At 36.5% G+C, this 14603-nt stretch overlaps 1 long non-coding RNA gene across 1 annotated transcript; it reads right to left on the bottom strand.

Annotated features, from left to right (window-relative positions):
* Positions 1–8556: 8556 nt before the first annotated feature.
* On the bottom strand, positions 8557–9303 carry LOC138127156 (uncharacterized). Its single transcript, XR_011158123.1, has 2 exons — positions 8785–9303; positions 8557–8733 (listed from the first exon to the last, which is right to left on the bottom strand). It is a non-coding gene; the product is annotated as an uncharacterized lncRNA (long non-coding RNA).
* Positions 9304–14603: the final 5300 nt, after the last annotated feature.

Here is a 14603-nt window from a genome sequence, read left to right on the forward strand (position 1 = left end):
CCCTGCGATAAATACATGCAAAAACATTTATAAATAAATTTTGTGTTGGAACAGAATGGTAACCCACTGTAAAGTGATTGCAATTTTTTCTTCTGGGCCGATGCGATCTTTCCTTCCAGTAGTTTACATAAATGATCAAAAACTTCTACAGTCAACCTAGTGACTTTTAAAAAACTGGTCAGGATCGTTTGTTTTCATTGGCAAAAATGTTGCACGATAGAAACCATTTTTCTAACATGTTGCATATATAGGACGCGTTTTCCACCGTCTTGTCCTTCTTATCTTTGTCCCAACAAAATGAGCCGCCCCTAATATGAGCAAACCTGTAGCTGCTAATAATAAACTTGTGTCTTGGTCCCCCATCACTAATTTTTTGACTTTTTTACTTTTGCGCAATTGCGCTTGCGTACCGAATGCGACAGGCGAATTTATAAAATGGTCTGTCGTCGACCACGGCAAGTCAGCGTCAGCGGTACCGCGTACCGCCAAAGTTTGCGTCATACCAAGATATCTAGAAAGAATGGTATGTCAACTTATACCTGCAACCATGCAACTACGTGATCCAAAAACGAACGCCAGATGTGACATTTCGGGGACTGTCACTGAACTGTCAAATGGCAAGTGGAGCGATAAGAAAGTTAAACAAAATGTTATTTTTTAATAAAAATTGATACAATGAGTAAAGTTAAACAAGTTTTGCAAGCTTTGCGTTTTTTTGGCAAGAAAAACACATTCTTGTGATTAAAAACTACATGATTATTGCTTTCGTCAATGGTTTTTCATGTTCAGAATCAGAACATCCCACAGGACTATGAATTTTGTGTTGCTGGATTTTGAACAATAATTTTGTCCGCGCAAAGTTCCACCACCAAATGTCATATCTCAGCGCGGGTTTACTCTGCCAAAGCCCCAGTGTATTTTTAAATTGTGTCAGTGCATACGTCCCTAGAAGGACACACAAAGGGATGAGACTTACAGGGATCTGGTATGCGCAAATAACGGGATGTTTTCTGTGGAAGGACCTGCACCCAAATGGGGCGTAGGAGTGGCATTAGGTGCTAAGGTTCTTCGAATTAAATTTCACTTTAAAATGCTACCATTAATGTATCAGTCACAAAAATGTTGCATGCAGATAAAGTCTTTTGACCCTAATGTAGTTCCACAGGCTTTACTCCACACTTGGAGCTTTTCTAAGTTCTGTAAAGGAGAATTTTAAAAAAATTGGCTTGGTGTTGTCAGAATGCTGTCAGTTTGACAGTCCCTCGCTACTATGGCGACACCTGGCGACCTGGCACCGGTTTTGAACGGAAAAATGGCGTCGAGTTGCTATACCATTCTTTCTAGATATCTTGCGTCATACGTATGGACGTCAATCTATAAATCGAGCTTTAACCTTATGTAGGAAAGCAGGAACGTGCTGAAATTGTTACGAAAAGAAGAAGGTAGACATTTCCAGCACCTCATTTAATAAATTGATTAATTTGTGCGTGAATTGTAATTGTGTTACTTTTTTTTTATCATAATTCGTGTTATACTGTTATTTTTTAGTGAGGTTATGTCGTATTTTAACGCTGCAACATCCGTTTTTCAAAACAAAAGATTTCCATAGGTGATGCTACCAGAATATTAAATGAACACCCTTTATTACCAGTTAAAATTAATGTACTTATTTCTGAGACACGTATAAAAATAGCGAGAAGAGATTTTCAATTTAGCAAAATGTTCGCGACATTCGTCTCTAAAACTAAGGTTGGCAATAACCCTAACAGCCCTCCTTTGCAACCGGAAAATTCTCTTAAGTGACCCCAGATATGTTGTTTGGACCTCAGCCAAGAGGAAAAAACCAAATTTGCAACTTCGAAAGACTTGTGCGCGCTCCTGAGGTATGAGTCTCATAGAAAAAGTTGAACTTACCTTTTTTAAACTAGATTAAATTCACTACAATTTGATGCCTAAGTGAGTTCTGTGTGTCCATAGTTTCCGAGTTACAGCTCTTAAAAAATTGGGTATTTTTTCCAAGAGGTGAAAAAGTTTTGTTTACGTCTCTTATTTTGTTACTTATCGTCAAAAATACTCCTTCCCTGAGAAAAGTCATGGGTAATGAACTTGTATATTTATTTGTTATAAGTTGAACTCTGACGGGCACATACAGGCGCAATGATTCTCTCAAAAACTCCTACCGACGCACAGTGTAAGATTTTGCCAATCTAGTGGGACAAAATTATAAGATCAATGGAAAACCCATAAGTGTGATCAAAATTTAATAAAAATCCTTAGAAAAACCCGATAATACTTAACAAACATTTTATTTGAGATATTACATACTGTTACCACTACTGGAATCGTCAGAGTCATCACAAAATGAAGGATTAATAGTTGGTGGTCTAGAATTTTCTTCGATTTTCAATGACATGATCAGTGCATCCGAACTTATTAAAAGATTATGTAAGATATCTTCATTTGTTTTGACCCTTGATATCTTTCTGGCGTGTTCCAATCGAAATTTCCAGAATTCTTTCTAATAACAATCCTGTTTCCGATCGAAATTTGTCAATTTCTTTCTATTTACGACACTTTGTTTTTCTTCAGGTTTTAGACATTGCCAATTCTTTACATCTAACCTGTACGCGATATGTAATATATATTCCATCAATCGTATTTGGGCATGTAGAGTAGATAAACCCCAAGAAAATGTAGCGGCATTACTTTTACGTTGACGTATTAGTTCCAAGTTGTTCATTTCCTTGGATGTGGCATTGCAGATAGTGCATTTTTGAGTCGCTTTATTCGAAGCTAAAACATTGCAGGCTTTACCATCAACCATAGTTTCCTCAAATCTTTGACTAATTTGAAGAACTTGACTTCCAAGGTCCACTAAAGTTGCCACAAGAGACTCTGTTTGATTTCCGATATTGGCAAATTCTTCTAATATTGAGTTGTCAGTCTCTTTAGTGAACCTAAATCTAGTAGGCCGACAATATGAAGTGGATGAAGGGCGCGGATTTTGCCATATTATACTTTTTTTGTCTCCATAAAATCCATATAATTGCAATGGTACCATTGAAGTTGTCAACACATTTCCGTCATCTAATTCATCTTCATTCCATTTTTGCTTATACAGGGTGTATCAAAACGACCGCACCAACTACTTGTAATCGTATAAAGTAGTGAGAGGAACGTCAAAAAAAATAATAGAAATGTTCTCCTGATGCTTTTTTGTTTTTTCTTATTTTTCGAAATTTTTATTTTTTTTGTTGACATACAAGCACATGATTAATTGACTAAGATTTATTCAAAAATTGTGTAACAAAAATTTTAAATTTCGGTTTTTAAAAAGGCAAACGGACTAAAAGAAAACTAATTTAATTAATGAATGTTATTGCAATTGAACGAATACTCCGTCTAATATACCTAATTGGAACAAAAATAGTATATTGTATATCAAGAGTTGAAAATGAAAGATTTCACACGAGTTTGCAGAATTGAGCCACAAGCCGTAGGCGCGTGGCTTAAGCAAACGAGTGTGAAATCGAATTTTCAACACGTGGTATACACGATATTTTTCCGACGACCACAAAAAAAAAAAACGCTAATATTCGGTATTCCTTCAAACTTCAAATATTATTCGACAGAGCTGCGGACAAAACATACATTGGTGGCCATGGTTACTACAACTGTGTGCAATGATTTCATTGCGCACAGGCTATAAGGTATCTGATTGGCTAACCAGTTTCATTGCACACGGGTTCGCTATTTGCATGCAATAGCCAACTTTCAATAATAGTTATTTGTGCGAATTTACGCATTTTTCATAGTGGTCGTCGGAAAAAATTTTTTTTCAACATTTTTGATTAAAATTTTCTAAATTTAACACGCTGTAACTTTTAATTGAAGCTGGGAAAAAAATCTCCAATTTTTTTATATTCTTCTCCCTGTATTCTGTACAACTGCTAATAGTTGGTGCGTTCGTTTTGAATCACACTGTATCTACATTGCACCATTTAAAAATAATTGTTAAATTTTTTAACGCCCCATTTCCAATGCTTTTAAATATGTACCTCTTTTTGTACAATAAAAAAAGACTACCATATGTACCTAGTATGGCCTATAAAATTTAGATCATAAGTCTGGTCAGATTAAACAAATTTATTTTAAGAAATCTTTTATAAATCAATTTTCACAGTCTGGACAAATAAAAAGTTGGTGAAACTCACACATTCTTCGTGCACATAAAATTTACAGGCACTGCATATACGCATATCCTTTACTGCATCTTCTTTGCAAACATGGCAAAACCATGATTCGTTGTTTTGAATTTTCTTCGATTTTCCTTTTGCACCAACAGTCTTTGAACATTTCGACTTCGGTGCTTCAACGACGGTTTCCTTTTTGTCAAATAATGTTCTTTTCAGAACAACCGCCCTGCTGTTTATCGCCTTCCGTCTATTTGTAACCTTTCGGGTTTTTTTGATAGGGGTGGGGAGTAAATCTTGGAAAGACTGCGAACCAGCATCTTCCTCGTCGTCTTCAGATAAATTCGCGTTAGTGTCATCATCCTCATCATCACCAATCAAAGCAGCTTCAACAGAATCGACTTCATTTGATGACAGGACATGAGCTCTTGTGGGTTTAACAGTTGATAACTCTGACGGTCCAGGCTGTGGAGAAGTTGTCCGTAATTTGGAGGAACAGGTAACTCTGATGCTATACTTGGTTTAAACGCTTCTTCAGGAATTGCATTGGGATATCATACGGATATCATACGGATATAAACCAGTAGCACGAAAACCAGACTTTATATTGGACGGTGTCATACATAGATCCCAGACCGGAGTGAAGATTTTTGCAAAACGTTGCTTTGTTAATGTTCTTTCACCGTTATTGTGCCAATAGAGCATTACCTGTCGATCCCAATGGTGCTCAAAGGAACGAAATACCGCTTTATCTAGTGGCTAGAGCTCATGTGTTGTGTTAGATGGAAGGCAATATAGCACAACGTCATACTGGTCAGCAGTCGCTACTATGTCATAGTCCAAGTGGCTTTTGCCCACCATTTCGCCTGTTTTCAATTTTTTTTTTGTGATTTCTGCAGGTAGTTGTTTTCTGTTTATTCGAACAGTTCCTACTGCATCCGTCTTCAGATTACATAGGGTGTCATATAGCTCCGGTGACGAGTATAATAGTTGTCCATGACAATCATGTAGCCCTTATTGAGCAACTCTTTAGCTAATGTTAAAACCACCCTCGTAGGACGAGTAAGCAGCCTAGTGTCAATCCCCTACAAAAAAATATCGTAATATAAAAAACAAACATTTTTTAAATTTTACGTGAACAAAATCGTCCAATTCTAAATCTTTGCCAGTATATACAAGAATTTTGCAGACATAACCACTACTTGCTTCGCATAATTCGAAGGATTCAATCCCAAAAGGTGCTCTCTTTTTCGGTATATTTTCCATTTTCGGAGATTACTATGTGATCTAGTACTGAGCCGGCGATATGCGTGGGAGTCCGATTTTCGAGGCGGTATATTGGGAGTTCGCTGATTAATTTTGAAAAGGTTTTACCGTTTGTGTTGGAGGAGGTGTCGCCAAAGTCCGTGTGTCTAGCGTTAAAATCTCCTAAAATAATTGACCGGTTTAAATTTGACGCGTATTGGAAAAGTTGTGTTGAGAGCGGTTCTTTGGGCGGGTTGTAGTACGAGATTAAAGTTATAATTGAGTTGTTGAATTGAATGTCGGCGGCGACGGCTTCGAGATCTGAGAGATGGGGTGGTAGATCGTGCTTTGTATTCGCGATGCTGGAGGCAACTAGTAGGGCCACTCCGCGGGCGCGGTTGACCGTGGAAAGTCTAATGTAGGAAGTAAAGTTTTTTATTTTTATTGACGGTGTATTGTGAATTTCCATTATTGCTGTGGCGTGGGGACCTCCGCAGAGGAGACAAGTTGAAACGACGGCTTCGCATTTGTTCGGGGCGTGGGTTTGTTGGGGCAAGCGGTGACGTGGTGGCCGAGCTGAAAACACTTCGTGCACTGGAGCGGGGTCGGGGTGGGTGGGTAGAGGACGAGACCGTGTGTTAAGAGGAAATCCACCGTGTCGGTGTTCTCCGTGGTTACGCGGATAAGATTGGTAAATTTGTTTGTTTTACGCGATTTGATGCGCCATATAAGTTTGTATGCGAGGGGAAGCGCGTCCAGTTGATCGCGGATGTCGTGATCGACTCCCTTGTAACGACTACCGAGAGTTGGGGTTTTTCCGGATTGGGTCGTTACCGGTATGATTGGGGGCTTGTTCTGTTTTGCGCTTTAAGGGGCTGCAAGATATTGTTTTTGAGCCGGTGGCCGCGATGAGGTTGCTAGCGAATTTATCAGGTAAGGGGAGGGACGTAATGAGGAATGCGGTTTTGTTCCAGTTAACAACTAATTTGTGTATATTTTTCACGAGGAGATGAGTCGTTAGCAGAGTGTGGAATTTTTTTCTGACCCGCGAATTCGGGTGGGATGTTTCTAATAGAGTATTTGTAGAGGGTCGGCTTCGGAGATCCGGCCCTCGAATTTATTCGTGTTGGAGTCGGTGAATTTTTATCTGACTCACCTTTTGAATTTGTTGGGGTTGGTGTGTTTCGGTGGATTGAGATGTCGACTCCATGCTCAGGGCACTCGTCGTTTTTGTCGATGAGGTTCGGGGACACGTGGAGCAGCGTTCCTTCGAATACGTGGTGAGGCGACTGGTCGAGGTCGGGGGTGCTGGGGTCGGCTGAGCCGGCGACGGGGATGACGGAGGGTTGCCCCTCCTATTAGAGCGCAGCTGTCTCTGACTCATCGGCGGAGCACGATGTCGAGCCAGAGGCGAATCGGCGATCTAGAAAGAGAAAATAGTTAGTTACTAGTTGTTACTAGTTACACGATGTTTACACGTCGAGTGCAGGCGAAAGAATGTCGAGAGTCACGTCATTGGTCTATTTTAGCCTTTTATTGTGTTCAGGTGTTCGACAATGGTGTGAAAGTACCCTGGCATTTGCAGGACCCGCTTCGCCTCCTGCACCGGGCGATTTTGACTGTTACAACCTGTCCACGTAGACCCGGCAGTCGGTGCTGTTTGCGAGGTCGTTTCGTGCACAATTGGCGCACTTAATTTTGTTATGTGTGGTGGCGTCTTCTTTTTTGATTGTGCATTCGCTGGTGACATGGCCGGCGCCGCATTTTAAGCATTTTATTGCCGCGTTGCAGTTAGCTGCGGCGTGGCCCCATTTCTGACATCTGTGGCACTGGATTATTTAAGTTTTTCTTTTGAGTTTTTCCCAGCGAACAATTATGCAGTCAATTGCCCTGGCTTTTGTTTGTAGGTCACCTAGGGTCGCAAACCTGTCGGTGATTACAACGTTTGCGGGATATTTTGTATCGCGCGTTGAAATGAAAACCTGGGCTGAGTAGGCGTTGGAAAAATTAAATCGTTTAGAACAGTGGTGGAACAGTGTAAAGTTTCATTTCCCGCCATTTGACATGAATGACATTTGTTTATGTTTAATCGGGACATAATTGAACATGTTTGTTTTCAGCAAAGGTTGCCCTTAGATATTTGCTTCGAGAATAGGAATTGTTAAGTTATTCTATTTTTAATGTAAAACTTTGCAAAAAAAGAAAGATTTTCTAGGCTATAATTTTAGGTTAGCTGTCAACATGCTCCAATTAATCTACGCTTTAACCCTTTCTAATGCTAGAAAAAGAAAGTTCTCGAAATGACGATTTTTTGCGATGGCTTTTTTGAAAAAAATTAATGTGTTTTGTGCTTGCCCAATTTAAATATTATGTATACACAAGTTTAGTGACGATTTAAGCTAATTTTCATAATCATAGCTTCCAAATTTTTTCATCATAAAACCAAACTTGTATTTGCCACTTTGGTGATTTTTACCCATATACCCGTTTCCCGCAGCAAAGTACCAAAGAAATCGCGCGGGAGATGTAGTTTGGCGAACAGTGGCGTCTCGTCGGATCAGATTTGGTAGGACATGGAGATTAATATTAACAAAATATTTATTTATACAAAATTAGAATTAAAAAAAAAATCATTACCGTTATGAGAAGGTAACTGAAACTTTTTCTCAGCGTCACAGTTTACAAAATGGATATTAATTTTTTTTAATACAAAATTAAAATTTAGTACTTTTTGAGAGTGTGAAACTGTTCAAAACATGGTACGACGCACAGCGCGACATCGCAGTTATTACATCTGTATATAAAGTAACGCTTAAGGTATAAGATTATATGGCCCTTTAAAAGTATTTGACCAAAGATAAACGTCCCTTTTGTCGCAATTGCAGTAGGCGGTCAGCCAAACCATAAATCATGCTTCCAGCAATTCTCTGTTGTGAATTCTAGAGCCGGGCTCAAAACAAATGCGTACCCACGAAATTATATTTATTTAACGATTTCAGTATAGTAAGCCTTGATTTACATTCACAAAAGTTGGATGGTAGGTGAGTCATAACTGTACTAGTACAGTTATGCTGTAGGGTAATATTGTCATAGTGACATGTCAACAACAATCAACAAATGAAGACAATATCTAACTTTATTCATTTATTAATTCAAACAGACGGAACTAAAAACAACAATAATTACTTAAATAGACGGAACTCTGCCATAGTAAAAATGAACTGCACTTCATAGCATAGCGGGTAGTACCTACGTCCATAATGATGAGGGGCAGAGGGGCTATATTTCTTCGACTCTATAAACAAAAAGATAAATACGCTACGGAACTAACACTACGAGCACTTACCAGTTCATGAAAATACGCCAACATCACTCTCATTTACACTAGTAACCTTATTTAGATCCTGCCCTTGTTTGAGTGTCTCTATGATTTCAGATAAGTACCTCCTGCCTTTCGATTTTTCCGGTATTAAGCTATTTAAAGCTTGTTCTTCTTCATTTACGACGTTTTCCGGTAAAACACTATCATTCAAACTCATTTTGCGAAATGTCTGTTTGTATAAACAACCAAATGTAACTATGACACTCGAACATATCATGCAAACGCGATCAACTCAATCTATTTTAAGACGAGTGTTGGGATTTAATTGTTTTAAATTCTCTTCGGCTTATTCTGAAACCGGTAAACTATTGAACAAACCGCGGATGTTATGAATCATAACAACCTTAGATGTCTTAAAATCCTCGCTCTACGAGCTCGGATTTCAAACCGACATCTGCGGTAATTATGATAGTCATAACATCGCTAGGTATGTTAATAGCTATTATTAAATATACAATACTATTACAAATCATCTTTACTGTTTTCAAGACACAAAGTACTAAAGGGAATTTCGTTACAATAACAAAATTTACAATAAACATGTTCTATTCCAAATTTTTAATCCCTGCCCTGAACCAAGGAAAAGGGATGCAGCTGCACGAGCCGAGACAACCATCTCAACGCCAATATTGGTTTCCATTATTGGGATAATTTTAGTGGTGCCATATAATCTTATACCTTAAGCGTTACTTTGAACAAATAACACAACGTCGAGGAACAATTTTGTTTTTTTCATTTCTTTGCTGAGTGATACTGGGAAAATGCCTCTCGATAAGTCGTAAAGGCGATTCTAACCCTTCATTTCCTCTACCACCTGGAATGCGAGTATTCATTTTCTTATGACTTGCAATTATTTCTTTTACTAGGGCTAATTAAAATCATGAATGGACAGCTTTTTCCCCGTCTTCAGTTGGTATAACGCATGGGCATTTAGAATTGAGATATCTAGTAGATGGAAAAATATTTTTTTGTAAAACTTTACTGACTCTCGGACAGTCTGTGGAGCTTTAGAGCATATCACACTTGTCAACCGCTCCCATGTATTTATTGTAGTCCAAAATGCATTTGGCTTTGGTTACTTCATCGCCTCGTTTGTTAACAATTATTTCCAATTCGTCTTTGTGAAGTGTGGTCAGCATTCCTATATCTCTCTTGTCTCGCCATTTTAGCGCTCAGTTTTCCGTTTTTTTCTTGCAGGGCCTAATTGAGTAATTACTTTATCGAATATTTTATCGAAAAAATCATTATCATTCCTGAACCCCTTTGCCCCTTGCAATAAGAAATATTCGTTGTAAAATAGAAAATATTATATGAGTTTGCTCAAATATTAAATTGAAAACTTCTAGCAAAAATAAGAAATTAAAGTCGTTTAACGTATTCTTAAATCCTACAGCTTCACGAATGGTATCATGATCGTTTTTGAAATCCTCGTGGCTTAAAATGGTATCAAATACTTCTATCAACTGACTTCGCAGCTTTATTATTGTGTAAAATTCCAAGGCGTTTCAGCATTACCTGGTCATCTCTTATTACAAATTCCTGTCAAAATATTAGTTCTTTTTGTAGATTTTGAAAAGAACGTCGAAAAACCTACAATATTCGACTGTAATTACACAAGAGGTTTCATTTAGTCGCGAAAAAAAATCTATATTCCTTAATTTTACTGCATGTATCTTGCAAAATTAAATTCAACCGATGAGCAAAGCAATGAGTAAAAAGTGCCTGAGGGGCAATTGCTTTAATTTTGGTTTGTAAACCATTTAACTCGCCTGCCATGACCGATGCTCCATCATAGGTTTGTCCTATTAATTTTTCCCTGATATAAAATTTTTCAAATTCAGTGGACAGTGGAACAAATCATCAGCTTTACGACCTTCACTTACATTATAAAAACCCATGAACCGCTCAACAGTGTTTCCTTTATGTGTGAAACGAAACAATTTGACAATTGAGAAAAACAGGAGATATCCGTTGTTTCATCGACTTGCCATGAAAAACAAGGGGCGCTTTTTACTTGATCCTCAACCGTAACTGTAATTAGAATTACATTATTAATACTTTGAATGATCTCATTTTGTATGGTCTTGGATAAACCAGTGAAAATCGTGGATTCGTCTAAAAATTGTTTAAAGTTATCATTATGTAGACTTAATAATTTTGCAAGTTCTCTAAAATTTCCCTGATGAAATGAATTTTCATTTTCATTATGCCCTCTAAACGCTAGCTCTTGTATTCCTAAATAAATAGTTATATCAATTAATCGTCCAAGGGTTTCGCGATTTTCCGTGACTTTATGATTATATTCAGTAACACTTTGGCCATGTGCATTGTCTAAAACGTTTGCAATGTTTTGTTGTTTTCTTCCAAATAATTTAAATTTTAGTAGGGCGTGTGTGTGATCTTTTGAAATACCGTGTTTTTGCAATGCCCTACCGATCTCTTTTAGATTGTTAAAGCCTGTACAGTTCCACGGACCTTGACGTTGCTCAGAAAAAGTAAGCACGGCCAACAAAACAATCTATTCCTAATTTCACTACCTGTAATCCACTCGCACTTTTCGTACCATGAAACACAAAAACCATGATTGGAGCTGTTCGCTTTACTAATTACTAAATTTGACATGGCAGGACGAGGCCGTTTCAAATCCTTAAGGGTAGGGTTTACCTGATGAAAATTTCGGAATTCGTGTAGTTTGGGTTGCAATATTTGAAATGAAACAACCGGCTCTTCAGTTCGCCTAATTTTACCTGAAATGTCTAGGTACCTGCCAGAACCAGCCGGAGGCGTAGTTCATAATCCTCAAATGTCATTACTAAGCTTTTAGATATTTTCGTCTCCCAAACCAACCAGTGTTCAAATGTGAATTTAGTGGTAAAATCCTACGTACATAATAGCCGTTCACGATTGTTTTAAACACGCAGCAGGCCAGGATATTTTTTTGTTAGATTGGCGTCAGGTCCTGTCATATGACGTTTCGTTTTTAAATATTCGCAGTGTTGTCAATTTCGTCATTAATTTAGTTAATAATAATTTACCCAGAACTGCCCTACAAATATGAATGTTTAATTTCAATTAAAATTTTACGATTTTTGTTTCTAATGCGTGCAATTGTTTAAAAAATGTAATAACTTCGGAGCATACAGCAAAATATACAGTGAGCGGCAAAAGTATGGAATAAATTCATTAGAAATTAAACAAGTTTTTTTTCAAAAAAATCTTTGGACAGGTCAATTTTAGATTACAAAAATACATATTTTAATACAAAATAAAATTCCAAGCAGTCATTTGTTTTCGAGTTATGACGTCATCGATAGTTTTTTTAAATAGAAACCCCCTATTTTTGTTCTTGATTCTGATAGGCCTTTTAATTGTCTAAACGCCAGTATAAAAATTTTGTTATCTTACATAAGGAAATTTTTGAGAAAAAAATAATAAAGTTGGAAAAAATAAATTTAATAACAAACAAAAACGAGTCAAAAACTGTGTTAGTAAGTACTTAAAATTATGGAATTCAATGTTCGAATTGCCATCCTCCAGCTTGTTGACAATAAGCAAGTTTATGAAGAAATTCCCCCTGTTTTAGTTTTATCTAGTTTTATCCACGCACCCAATCAAAATTAAAATTTCTATACGTTGTGTTTCTGATAAATGAGTCATTTTCGAAAACGTTTAGTAAAACAAATAACACATACGAATGAAATTGATAGTAACATTTGACTGTTTGATTTACCTACTTGATTTTTTGACTTGTTTTTGTTCTTTATAAAATTTAATTTTTCCAACTTTATTATTTTTTTTCTCAAAAATTTTCTTATGTAAGATAACAAAATTTTTATACTGTCATTTAGACAATTAAAAGGGATATCAGAATCAAGAAAAAAAATAGGGGGTTTCCATTTAAAAAAACTATCGATGACGTCATAACTCGAAAACAAATGACTGCTTGGAATTTTCTTTGGTACTAAAATATGTATTTTTATAAACTAAAATTGACCTGTCCAAAGATTTTTTTGAAAAAAATGTTGTTTAATTTTTAAGGAATTTATTCCATACTTTTGCCGCTCACTGTATTTTGTTTCTATCTTGATGATGATGATTCTGCCTTAATTGTAATAATAAAATGTAAATAATAAATTGGTACAGTTTAATAAGACTGTTATTTGATATAGGTACATACTCGTTTGTGCAATGTACTATGGCGGACAATAAATTTAGTCCAGGCAAATTTCTGACATTTCAAAAAAGTCAATGCAAGCGGCCATTTATTGTCATTATGACTGATGTGTTAGTTTGTCAAACTGAAGGTTTTCAAGCTGTTTGGCGTTTCCTTCGCCCTTTTCGTAACTTACAGATCATGACGCATTACCATAACTGATTTGTAGTACACACTTCTCTCTGGTATACGCTTCTTTCCCCAGTTTTAATTTTGATTATCGCTGACACGATGACAAGAATGACAAAAATCGAAAATAGGGTTAGTTGAACATAATGCCAGCTTCACATTTTGATGTCAAGCCAATGACAGGCCGGCCTAAATTTATTGTCCGCCATAGTACCTATGTACATACCTAAGTAAGTATGTATGTATTAAGTATTATGTTTATGAAGAATGATTAATTTTAATTACATTCAAAGACTACCAAGAAACAAATGCATAAAATGTAAAGCAAAAAAATCCTCAACAAGACTACTACATAACGATTAACGATATACTAACAACACCGACCAAAAAATCTTCAAGTGACCCAGTCCACATCATCACACGATGATAAACGATATTTGCAGATGATATTTTTAAGCAGACAATAATTTATACCACCATAATGTACAATATAAACGTACTCTACGAATTAAAGGAAAAATAATAAATATACAAAACATAAACAGAATTAATAAAAAAGCAGAAAAGACCTGAGAAATTGTTTTTTTGTAATATACAAAAGCACCAAACAAAAGTAACAAAAATGTGAGGGTTGCATTTCCAAGTACCTATACAGGTAACTAATGACTTTTTGGAATTAATGACTGCTGGTACAGTGCAACCTCGTTAATCCGAATCCCAATAATTTTAATTAATTCTTCCATAATTCGCAAAAGTTTTTATTTATCATTCTGTACATTATAATCCGAATTCGTCTGATTTCGTTACTCCGCGTTCATGAAAACTCACGTCCAGACGCAACTAAATTTTAAAATTCAAATTTTTGAAACAAATCTAAATTTTCAACGCAGTGAACGTGTTGCTAGGTAACTAATAGAAAACAGTGCCTGAAGTTAAAAACAGAAAAGCTTATAATCTGTTTCAAAATCAAAAATCCACCACCTGTTGAATTATGTTGGCAGAAAAAAAGAAATCCCTAGAATAAGTTTCATTTTTTTGTGTTGGCCCAACCTCCCGCCAAAATTTGACCTTGAACTGTTGAGTTTATTTACGTAACACAAAAGAATTATTATGTACAAAAAGGTGGTAGCTACCATATCATAACTTTTGAGTGATATAATAAAATGAAAACAAAAAAACACGCTGAATTACGACCTAAATGACTGTCAATAGTTTTTTTTCGTAACCCCACTTTTTTCTGACGCTTGCAAACGCACTAAAAACAAAACTTGGCGACGTTGTCGGTTGTAATTTCGAGGTAGAATGCAGTGTTGGTGGATTTTTGATTTTGAAACAGCTTATATGTGTGTGAAATCGCATTTCACACACTGTTATGTATGGTTTCAATAGTTTCAATCTTACAACAGTAAAAAAAAAAATTATATGTAAGAAAATGACCCAC

The sequence above is a fragment of the Tenebrio molitor genome, chromosome 3 (genome assembly GCF_963966145.1).
Source record: "Tenebrio molitor chromosome 3, icTenMoli1.1, whole genome shotgun sequence".
Taxonomy (NCBI): domain Eukaryota; kingdom Metazoa; phylum Arthropoda; class Insecta; order Coleoptera; family Tenebrionidae; genus Tenebrio; species Tenebrio molitor.